The sequence below is a fragment of the Strix uralensis genome, chromosome 5 (genome assembly GCF_047716275.1).
Source record: "Strix uralensis isolate ZFMK-TIS-50842 chromosome 5, bStrUra1, whole genome shotgun sequence".
NCBI lineage: Eukaryota > Metazoa > Chordata > Aves > Strigiformes > Strigidae > Strix > Strix uralensis.
This window is the reverse complement of record NC_133976.1, coordinates 77,446,924-77,457,566: the sequence shown is the minus strand read 5'-3', so window position 1 is coordinate 77,457,566 and position 10,643 is coordinate 77,446,924. Positions and strand designations below refer to the sequence as shown.

The following is a 10,643-nucleotide window of genomic DNA, read 5'->3' as shown; positions in this document are numbered from 1 at the left end:
GGCATCTGCTCCCCCGTGGGCCTCCATGGGTGCAGGGCACAGCCTGCCTCACCATGGTCTGTACCACGGGCTGCAGGGGAATCTCTGCTCCGGTGCCTGAAGCACCTCCTCCTGCTCCTTCTTCACTGACCTGGGTGTCTGCAGAGTTGTTTCTCTCACATATTCTCACTCCTCTTTTTGGCTGCAGTTGCTGTCATGCAGCAGTTTTTTCCCCCCTTCTCAAATATGTTATCACAGAGGTGCTACCACCATTGCTGATGGGCTCGGCCTTGGGGGGGTCTGTCTTGGATCCAGCTGGCACTGGCTCTATCGCACACTGGGGAACCTTCTAGCAGCTTCTCACAGAAGTCACCCCTATAGCCCCCAGCTATCAAAACCTTGCCACTTAAACCCAGCACAAGGAGAAATATTGTCTTTAAAGAAACCCTGGGCTTTGGGCAACACAGTTCTCCAAAGTCAAGCTCGTGGAACATCACCACCAGACCCTGACTACGTGACCACTTTGGGCATTGTCACATTCCTTAGCCAAAAGGGATGTTCAGCCCCGAACCTTCATCAAGTTTCACTCAAGTACTTGCAACCAGGCCCTGGTGTCCCCAGTTACTTCACTTTTCTATCCTGTTCTAAAGTGTTACACAGCCTCCAATGTCATTCAATCACGTACATGACTCCAATCTGCTGAGACACTGCAAAGAGCAGCAGTCCCTGCACACCTTGTGCTGACAATAGAGAAGTACTATAGAGTGCAGTTATGGTACCTAAAAGTAACAGTGCCCCAAAAGCTTAAGTGGAACAATTAGGATAGAGCACAGGGTGCAAAAAATGTATTATTAATTATTATTGAACAGAGTCTAATAGTGAACACATAAAAGAGGTACCAAAAAACACTGAGGCTTCTGTTTTTTTCTCTAGCTTGATGTATAATTTCTGTTTTCAGTATGTCCTTGGAAGATGTTTGAAAACTGTTCTTTGCTCTCAAAGTGATTTTCCTTTTTCCATTTGGCAGATTCCCTGCCATGACAAACAAAGATGAAACAAAATTGATGAACAAATTGATAGATTCTAGTCTATCTGCTCTGACTCATACAGCCACTAGTGTCAGGGCATTATTGTAATAAAAATATTTACATTCTGTATTTTTACAGACCCTTGTATGATGGGATCTTGAAATCTGGGTGGCACTCCTAAATGTCACTGTAATAAAAAGAAAATATAAATCAGAGGTGTTTGAACTCAATGTATTTTTAACCAATAATTATTTTTTTACCAAAATAATAAATACTCTGTGGTCTAAAACGTCTAGTTTTCCAAACAATAAACCTGACAATTTAAAATAGCTATTTGCACTGTCAGCAAAAGTTAAGATTGGATTTTTTGAAAACTAAACCACTCCAAACCAAAACATTTTCTATTTTTACAAATGGTCAAGATTTCTAACAATTTTACACAACAAATGTGCTGTCCAAAAATACTGGGAGAAATGATGGTCATGTTTCCAACCACTTGGTTAAATTAATAATACCACACAAATGCTCCCTCTGTTGGTTGATTTTCAAAACCTATTCCAAATATCACAGTAGCATGCATTAAAAGAGTATTTTTTTCTTTTTTTGGGAAAAAAAAAAAATCACCAAAACCAAACCTCAGAAACCCACAAACTCCATAACCCAAATTGTGGCACACAGGAATAATTTGTTCAAATTATTGCCAATCTGCAAAACAAGATTAATTGAATTTTAACAGCCATTAAGCCAAATTATTTGGATCCAGAACTAAATAATATTCACACATCAGAACACATAAAATTTAATTTTGGAAGGTTTGCAGGCTAATTTTTTTCTGGACCAGGAAAAGTGCTCTCTTGCAGTGGAAAGAATACTACTGTTATTCCATTTTCTTGTGGAGTGAAAAGGCACCACTGTGTATCATTAAGAAAACAGTTCTCTATTAGCACTGACAACAATAATACTAAGGAGGAATTTGGGAGTTTTGTTTACGCCCATTAAATTTCCAACAAGTAGTTTTTTAGGAGCTGGAGTGGTTTTGTGCAGAGATGAGCCTTCCCAAGCCTAACAGTTGCCATCAAGGAAAAAAATTCTGTTTCCATGGAAACATCCGAGGTGGACCAAGCATGGATTAATCAAAATACAATGAAGCCTTTTTTGCAAGGTACTAGAAAAAATCCAGTTTAAAGTGAGCACCGCTGCTCTTTCCTTCCATTCACACTGGAAAGCATGGGAAATTCTCCCCAAAGGTCTATGTGACATACAGTTTAATAAGCATGGTAAAAAGTTAGGTTTTCTTACATTTATAATTAGTGTGTGGTTGTGAACTAAGAGCCAAGGATATATTAGCATGAAAAAAGAGAGGGAGTGAAATAAATAATTTAAAATTACATTACTGATTTTATCAAGTGGTTCTTTTTACGTTTAAAAAATTGTAATAGCTTTTTCTGTATTCTTAGTACTGCAGGCTCATTTCTTAGTATTGAAGGCTCATTCTGGTACCCAAAATCCAAGCTATCGGTTAGGGATTTTTTTGTTGTTGTTATTATACGTGATATTATATCATTCTCAGCTACCACCAGAGGAGGCTTCTGCCACCAGAATTTAGCTGAGTTCTGCCACTGCCCAGGGATGAACAAAAGAGACTGCGTAAAAGCCAGCCTCCCTTCACCAATGTTCTCAACAAAGAAAAACGACAACACTGCTCCATTTTTATAAGAGCATTTCCACTGAAGAGGATCTTTTGTCAGTTCTTTGCATTAGCAAAATAGACACCCTTTATTACGATAGCTGGAGTTATTTTCTAATTATTCTATTCTTGGAAGATGTTCAAAAATGCTATGAAGATGTAAGAGCAGCACACAATAATTAAAATAGAAACCAACAAATGTCAAACGACTGTAAACCCTCCATTTGTACACAACAACATGATAATGTCAGAGACACAAAATGCACTTCCACTTCTAATCCTACCTTGGAGTGAAGCTCTGCTCTGAAAAATTGCCAGCAATAGCATTGGCAGGGTTCCACTTTTGTGTTTTTCAAAGGTTTGGTAGCAAATACACTCACAGATTTTGTTCCTCTTTATTTTATTACTTTTCAGCAGGGATCTGAGAGTCAAGCTGGGTTTTCCATCTCCAGCATCACCATTAGTAACAAAGGCTATGTCGGCCAAATTATGATCACAATAATCTGTGTGTAGTCCCTCTGTTATTAAGAGATTTACTCAGACATTACTTGGTGAAGAAGTCTCTGATTGGCAAGCGGCACACGTGGATACCTCAGTGCATGAGGAGGATGAGTGCTACAGGCTCCCGCAGGTTTAAATGAAGTAGAAAGCAGCAAATGCTTCATTTCTGTCATTCAGGCGGGCAGATATGACTCTGAATACACAACAGCTTGGTTCGTGCAACCACGCACTGCAGCAGCACTTCCTAAGAAACAGATACTCTCAGTCAGTTACTACTTATATTCAAGAAATGTTCATATCATGCTAGATATCGTTTGCACAGATAAGCTGGCGTAGTTGCTTTCAGGGCAGTTTAGGGGCATGCTCACCCACTACACATGCAGCAGTGGCATGTGCAGAAGGCACATGGGGCACCGCAGGAGACCAGGAGCGAGAGGAGTTGCCCAACACAAGTTCAGGTGAGTCTTTGCAAGGGCACAGGCATGCCGAGCAGCGCAGATGTCCACGCAAGGTGCCAGCCATGGGAGCTAGGGACATATGGAAACACAGCTTCCACTACAGTGAAAACATGGCTGTACATCCAGGGCACAGGGAGGAATTAACTCTTAAAGGACTGCAGGAGAGGCTGAAACAATCCCATTTCTGGAGGCTGCCCACCTAGCCCAGCTGCCAAACTGGTCTGGGGGGCAAGAGAACCTCTGGCACATCAGAACCTGGAGGGATGGTCAAGCCACATGGCAAGTACAAACCGTGTGGCTGAGCAGCAGGGGGTCCACGTGGGGCTGCATGTGCTGGGTGACACAGGGGTTGGGAATCATAAGGAGAGGTTTTGGGAGGCCAGGTTTAGGAGGTTTCCCTGTGCCCCCCTTAAGCACTGCCTCCAAGAGCTTGCAGACCCTTGCCCTTAGCTCTGCCTGCTCCATGACACATGCCTACACCAGCCCACCTCCCTTAGAGGCTGCTTCCTCTCCAACCAGCCCTTTCCCCCTCTCTGTAGGAGCACGCTAAGCCTTTGGGGCTACAGCTGCATCAGTGAGGTAGAGGGGTTGAGTCCGGGGTGATCCATAGGTAAGGGGAGAGGTGGCCCTGGGGACCACCCCAAGGAGCCTGGCATATAGCTTCTGCTGTCACCACAGGGCTATGTCCCTGCTGGGTGTCTGATGGCCAGCTCCAGCTCTCCCAGCTCACATGAAGCAGATGATCTCCCGTTCCCCAGCAGCCTGCAAAAAGGAGGACAGGTTTTATTTATTTATTTGGCTTCTGTCTGAACCAGATTGAGATCAATTTATTACCCCCAATATGTATTCTTCTCCCCCCACCCCCCAGCTAGTAGAAAGTGCTTTGGGTCCAGCAGCTCTTCACAGAAGTGACCTCTTTTTCTGGCCTTTTTCAAAATAAATGTGCCTAAAATGGCAAAATCACTAAGAGGGTGCAAGGAAAGCTCACAGATACTTGCTCCCCTTTCCCACTAGCTCTGCTGATGCAGGCTGCCGGGACCCCACCTCGCATCGCGCAAGCCTGTGTCAGAGTTGGCAAAAGTTAGCTAAAGCCACGGTGTCAGGCTTATCAAACACGCATTTCCTAGTGAGAATTCTTTTCACCAGGAAATATTGATTGGCCCTAGTGGAAATACCTCTTCAGAACAAACACCTCCCTACATCTGAGTATCTTTAACTGGGAAATTAAATGAAAAGAGGTTAAAGAAGCAACTTTCTCCTTGCTACCCACGACATTACCTCGCAGGCTAATACAAGACTTTTTTCTTAAGGTAGACAACTTCTCTCCATATTTAACGCTTTAAACACTGGATTCTTTATAACACCACATCCCATGTACTCGCAGCGCAGGGATGGGGACGAACCACCCACCTCACTCGGGTGACAAGAGACATCTAGTGGCATCGCGGCTGCCGGCACCGCGCACGCAGGGACGGCCAGCCCAGATGTCCCAGCAGACACAGTCACCTCACCTGTCCCCGCGGTATCCCACCCCACCACAGTGAAATCCCAATGCTGGTACAGGGAGTAACAGCTCTCTGCCTTCCCCAGCCTCGCGTCTCACCCCAATGTGCAGACCCACCGTCCTTCGACACCTCCTCTCTCAGTCGGGTCTGCTCAGCTCTTTCAGTTCTGCTCCACAGTTTTCTTAATAATAGAATAATACAGAATAGTAGAATGAATCACATAATGGTTTGTGTTGGAAGGGACCTTAAAGATCATCTAGTTCCAACCCCCTGCCATGGGCAGGGACACCTTCCACTAGACCAGGTTGCCCAAAGCCCCGTCCAGCCTGGCCTTGAACCCTTCCAGGGAGGGGACATCCACAGCTTCTCTGGGCAACCTGTGCCAGTGTCTCACCACCCTCACAGTGAAGAATTTCTTCCTTATATCTGAGCTAAATCTACCCTCTTTCAGTTTAAAACTGTTACCCCTTGTCCTATCTCTATACTCCCTGATAAAGAGTCTCTCCCCATCATTCCTGTAGCCCCCTTTCAGTATTGGAAGGCCGCTATAAGGTCCCCCCAGAGCCTTCCCTTCTCCAGGCTGAACAACCCCAACTCTCCCAGCCCAAGAGATATTATATATATATAATAATATATTTGCAGTAAGAGGCTGGTTATCTCAGTGGCAAAGGCCTGTAATGGATAAGAAAGCATGTAACCTGCCCCTGTATTCAGAGAAACATCCAGCTTAGGAGGAACACATGCTTATGTGAAAGTAAAATAAATCAGAACACAGTTAGAAAAGGACTCTTGAAAATTGCAACCACATGTACTGGAAAGATTTTCATTTTGTTTAATTAAAAAAAAATAAAAATAATGGCACAACATCCAGCCCAATTATTCACATCAGTAATGAAGAGTCAAGACAGTTTCATTAGAAACAGACCAGTATGTACTGAAGACATCAGTTTCACAGAATTTAAGTTTCCTTCACAAGCAATGCCTTGTTGCAAGGCTTTTCTCACATCAGAGCGTGTTCCTGGTGAGGGATTTGGGTCCAAGCCCCTGGAAGGGAGAAGCCAAGCCCTGGAGACTTGGGGAAGAAAGGAAGGGTGGTTAGGGGGCAAGCAGGGGAGGTGCAGGGGCATCTGAGTCCAACTCAGACCTGTCAGATGGCTGTTTGATTGGGGAGAAAAATGCTACAGGTGGTAAAACACAAAGCCCAGGAAATGGTCTTTTAACTACTCACTAGTCAGAGCGGAGATTTATAGGATTTCTGCAAGTCTCCAGTTGGAAGGTTGGGCAGCAGTACTAGTCCTGCTGGCAAACCAGTAGGAAGAACCAGTCCTAACCTCTCTTTCCTTTGGAGCATGTGTGTTATTTTATTTTCTATAACCTTAGAAAGATTGTTGCAGGAATTCTTCAAGTGGAGCAGCTCCCCCAAAAGGGACATCCCATTTTTGTACATCTCCCATTGTTTCTGTGTTTTGTTTGGTGATTCAAATAAGTTCCTGCTGTTGACCAAATCTGTGATTTTCTCTGTATTTTTAATGAACATATTTTAACTGTTATTTTATAGGTTCAGCCATAATTGGTACAAATAAAATGTTAAAATGGCAGACCCTGAAAGACTCATAATGAGCAATGTAAATGACAAAACTCTTACAAAAAACCCAAACCCTTTGCGAAATGAGGTGATAACACTAAATAAAAACTCCTGTACTCAGCAATTTAAAGTAAAACATGGCAATTAGGTGATTTAAGCAATGAACATGCAAAGAAGGAATCCAGCTGAATGCCATGTAATAACCAAACTGTAAACACAAGTATTACAATAACATTTCTTATTATAGAACTTTATTTTTGTTACATTTATAATGTCATTATATTAAATCTATCTTCATATATGAATGTGTTCTTGTTGTCAGCAAGTGGAAAACAAGAACAGGTCCCACGTGGGAAGAGATGGGGAAGAGAGAAAGGCCAGGAGGAACAGCTGAGGTTTGGAAGGCTGGATTATCTATCTCCCAAACACTGAGGTGATGTTACACTTGATGTCACAGAAAGGGGATGGTTATACTTCGCTTTCCTTGTGTCAGGTCTGACATTCACTTCTCTTGATAGAAAACCAACTTAACCAGCAAAATTAACATCCCCATTCTCTGGCTCCCCAAAAAGCTAGTTAAAAATGGGTTGTGAGAGAAGTTGAGACAGTGGCACTTAAAGGTGTTTGCAGCACACATCTGCTATAATGTAGTTACTATTTTGATCTGCTTTGAGTGCTTCTTTCTCTACCTACAGCTATTACAATAACTTCCTGGAATATTAAAAAGTATTTGTTAAAAAACAAGAATCCCAAACTCCTTAAACTTTTTGAGCACAGGGCAGTAGCAGTTTTGTGTTTAGTTAGGGAGGTCCTGGGCCACAGATGGCTCAATCCTGCTGGATATAGCTTTTACCCCATGTAAGTGCTTATATGAAGGAGCCAAATTAGAAATTAGAGTAGCCTCTGCAGTCCATACTCTTCTTTCTTTTTAAGATTGTTAGAAAATAGGACTTTAAGTGTATCTGGGAGGGACATGGCTGGTATACAGGTGAATAAGTGAAAACTACAGTAGCAGCAGAGGGTTAGGATATTGTCATGTTTGCACCATGCTCAAACACAGGGAAGAGTCCCAAAAACATGTGCTGGGACATCAGAAAATAGAGTTTTGTTTAGAAAAGATGAAATTTCTTAAATTAAAAACTCCTTTTCTGCTTTCTCAGATGTTAGGCAATACCTGCATTTCACTTTCAAACCATTCCCAGCACCCCCAGGAATCAGGATATCACAGACTTGAAAAACTGACTGAGATTGTCCCCTAATTGTTCAAATTTCCCACTTCTGATACTTAGCAAAGCACCCAACTGCCGAAGGACCCACAACGTAAGCAGCGCTGCACTTGCACACCATTTCTCCTCCGCTGAGCAGAGTGCGGTGACCCTCTCATCCTCAGAGGTGCTCAGGGCCACCTTGGGGCTCCCAGATGGGGCTACAGCAACAGGCTGCCTGGGACCTACCTTAGTCATAGGTTTTATAAGCTTCACCTGAAAAGACCCTTCCAAAAATCTGAGTTTTCAGTTTCACAAGAGGAGTTTTGATGTTCCTGTCTTTTAAGGTAGCATCAACATGCTTTTCTTTTTATTTTTTTTTTTAATTTTTTCCTGCCTAGATTAGATTTCCCTATGGAGGCATTGGGGGAAAGAAAAAAAAAATTAAAAAAAAATAATCACCTGAGTGAAAGAGTAACAGAGAGCTGGAAGTGGTGTTAAACCTGCTGGGTGGCCAAAGTTCTCCAACCTCAACTTCGAGACCTTGCGTGGCTGCCGTCCACCTGTGCCTCAGCCTGGGCCTGTCACGTATGTTTAAGAATAGCTGATTTATTTGTTTTCCTCTCCTGTTCTGTTCCAAAAAAAATTATGAAGAACATTTGTGGCTGGGAGGAAGTAGAAAATGGCCCTTTGGGAGGTGCAAGAAACCCACAGAAACCCTGACTCATCAAACTCACTTTCAGTTTGTTTGGCTGCCTGTCTTCTCCGGTCCCTCACTTTTTTTTTTCCTCAGCAAACTTCCTCTGATCATCACTTGCAGGCTTCTTGCTTTACACATTCACCTTCTTTCCCCTTTCTCTGCAAGACTCTCAATTTTTTTTTTTTTTTGTCTTCCCCAGTTTCCTACTCCCCATCCATGTCCCCTCTCTTGCCACCTCCTGCAAACGCTGTAACCCCCAAGAAAAGAACACAGGCCAAAAAGGGAAGGAGACAGGGCAAAGACAAAGCCTTACAGAGCAAAACAAAAATGAGAACACCTTCTCACATGAAACTTTTGAAGAAAGAGACATGTCTTTTTCAGTTGATATTCCTCTAGGAAAACAAACAAACAAACATCCATTTCTTCTATTAAAGCATTTCACTGAAATTCTAATAAAATGAAACTTATATGTACACCTGTACATTTTCTTCTTTTTCTTACCCTACCCATTTTCTTTCCCTTTTTTCTGACCTTGTGCAGAAATACATAAACCACCATCTCATTTTCACCAGAGTTCATTGTGGCTGTAATACATAGGAGCATCTCAAACTTGTAGTTGGCAAATTGCTGCCACAACTGAATGATTAAAAAAATCCCAGGGAGCACACGACACCTTTCGTGGCCCATCCACTGCTCAGAGCAGAAACCTCCTCCCTCCGAGCACCCGGCTCTGGGAGACTGGGAGAGACACAGAGCTTTAAAACAACATCAACAATTAGCTTTGAAATGAATGTGAGAAACGTCGCAAAGAAAGGTAACGTGCACGGGCTTATCTGCACACAGCAGAATATTATTTTGATATGGAAACAAGGACTACCAAACTGAAATATTACTGCTAAGTACGCAACCCACCAGCAAAGGGATGCTGTGTTTTAGCTACCGATGCCCTCAGAATTAGGCTTGCAGGAGCAAGCCCCCAGGCACAGCCGGCCCCCCAGCCAGCAGTTGGCACTGTTGCTCCACGGGAAAAGCGACGAGCAGCACCAGCCAGGGATGCAGCCGCCGCAGCACCAGCCAGGGATGCAGCCGCCGCATGCAGAGTGCAAGACCACAGACAGGTCTCCCAAGCATCACCTGCAAACACAGTCGTGACACACACTGCCTGTACGGTAGCACACTCACGCTAAATACACACTCTGTGCAGACATGTCACAGGAAAGGAGTGGCTTGTCAGACCACACCTGGAATACTATGTTCAATTCTGGCCCCCACTATTCAAAAAAAGATGTGGACAGGCTGGAGAGAGTCCAGAGAAGGGCCACAAAGATGATCAGGGGACTGGGAAGCCTGCCATATGAGGAAAGGCTGAGAGAATTAGGTTTGTTCATCCTTGAGAAGGCTTGGGGGAGAGTTTATCACCATTTTCAAGTATTTAAAAGGTGGCTACAAAGAAGACATAGACTCCCTTTTTACAAGGAGTCACATGGAAAAGATGAGGGGTAATGGGTACAAGTTACTTCTGGGGAGATTCCAATTGGACAGAGGAGGAAAATTTTTCACAATGAGGAAGATTCAGATGGACAGGGTGCTGGGCCATCTTGTCCAGACCATGCTTTTGCCAAGAAGATTGGACCAGATGATCCCTGAGGTCCCTTCCAACCTGGTATTCTGTGATTCTATGAAGATTTCCATCATGCATACAAGTACCACCCTCACTTAGACCCTACAAGTGCAAATCTTATCTGTCCAGTGAGACTGGTGGAAAACAGTGATGTGCTGCAAAAGAGTTGGGAAATTCAAATTGATTTAGTGTGTCACAAAGTAGCAAATGGCAAAATCCTTCACAAAAGCAACAAGATACTTCAAAACTCACTCCAGGAGTATCTAGAAAATGGAATCTCCTCTCTCCTCTCCTTCAGGGGTTTGCTGTTTTCAGCACAGCCCAAAGTAGCAATAGTTGGTGTAGATGAGCGAGGCAAGACCAGAAGAGGGGAT

General features: G+C 43.5%; 1 long non-coding RNA gene across 1 annotated transcript; it reads right to left on the bottom strand.

The window, feature by feature from the left end:
• Window positions 1-914: 914 nt before the first annotated feature.
• Window positions 915-3,685, bottom strand: LOC141943821 (uncharacterized). The gene is made up of 4 exons (XR_012629070.1): window positions 3,564-3,685; window positions 3,243-3,439; window positions 1,148-1,194; window positions 915-1,011 (listed from the first exon to the last, which is right to left on the bottom strand). It is a non-coding gene; the product is annotated as an uncharacterized LOC141943821 (long non-coding RNA).
• Window positions 3,686-10,643: the final 6,958 nt, after the last annotated feature.